Source organism: Citrus sinensis, chromosome 2 (assembly GCF_022201045.2).
Source record: "Citrus sinensis cultivar Valencia sweet orange chromosome 2, DVS_A1.0, whole genome shotgun sequence".
NCBI lineage: Eukaryota > Viridiplantae > Streptophyta > Magnoliopsida > Sapindales > Rutaceae > Citrus > Citrus sinensis.
Window position 1 is genome coordinate 14,037,903 of NC_068557.1, and position 458 is coordinate 14,038,360.

A 458-nucleotide genomic window follows, 5' to 3' on the forward strand; every position below is an offset into this window, starting at 1 on the left:
CAGGACCTTTATTAAATAAGTGTAATTCTCTGCAATAAACACAAGAGACCTCGGCAACTTGGTTGACAGTTACTAGAGCAATAGTCATAGCCTTCACCATATTTGTTTACGAGGTTACTTGGGCTGACAATGTTGTCAAAGCATCTATATTAGGAACCCCTGTTGTTCCTCTTGCTGCAGTTTGTCTTGTTGATGGCCACTGATAATTGCTGTTAGCAATTCTTTCTAAAATTTGATAGGCTTCATTATAGGATTTAAATAACAAGTCTCTATTTGCTGAAGTATCCACCATTAATCTAGTGCTTGAGTTGAGACCATTGTAAAAAGTTTAAAAACTATATGCAGCAAAGGATACCATGATGAGGACACCTTTTGAGTAGTTATTTAAATATTTCCTATGTATCATAGAAGCTCTCATCTCCAAGTTGGTTGAAAGATGTAATCTCGTTCCTGAAATT

At 35.8% G+C, this 458-nt stretch overlaps 1 non-coding gene across 1 annotated transcript; it reads left to right on the plus strand.

Moving 5' to 3' along the window:
• The first annotated feature begins 351 nt into the window (after window positions 1-351).
• On the plus strand, window positions 352-458 carry LOC112495860 (small nucleolar RNA R71). Its single transcript, XR_003062236.1, has one exon. It is a non-coding gene; the product is annotated as a small nucleolar RNA R71 (small nucleolar RNA).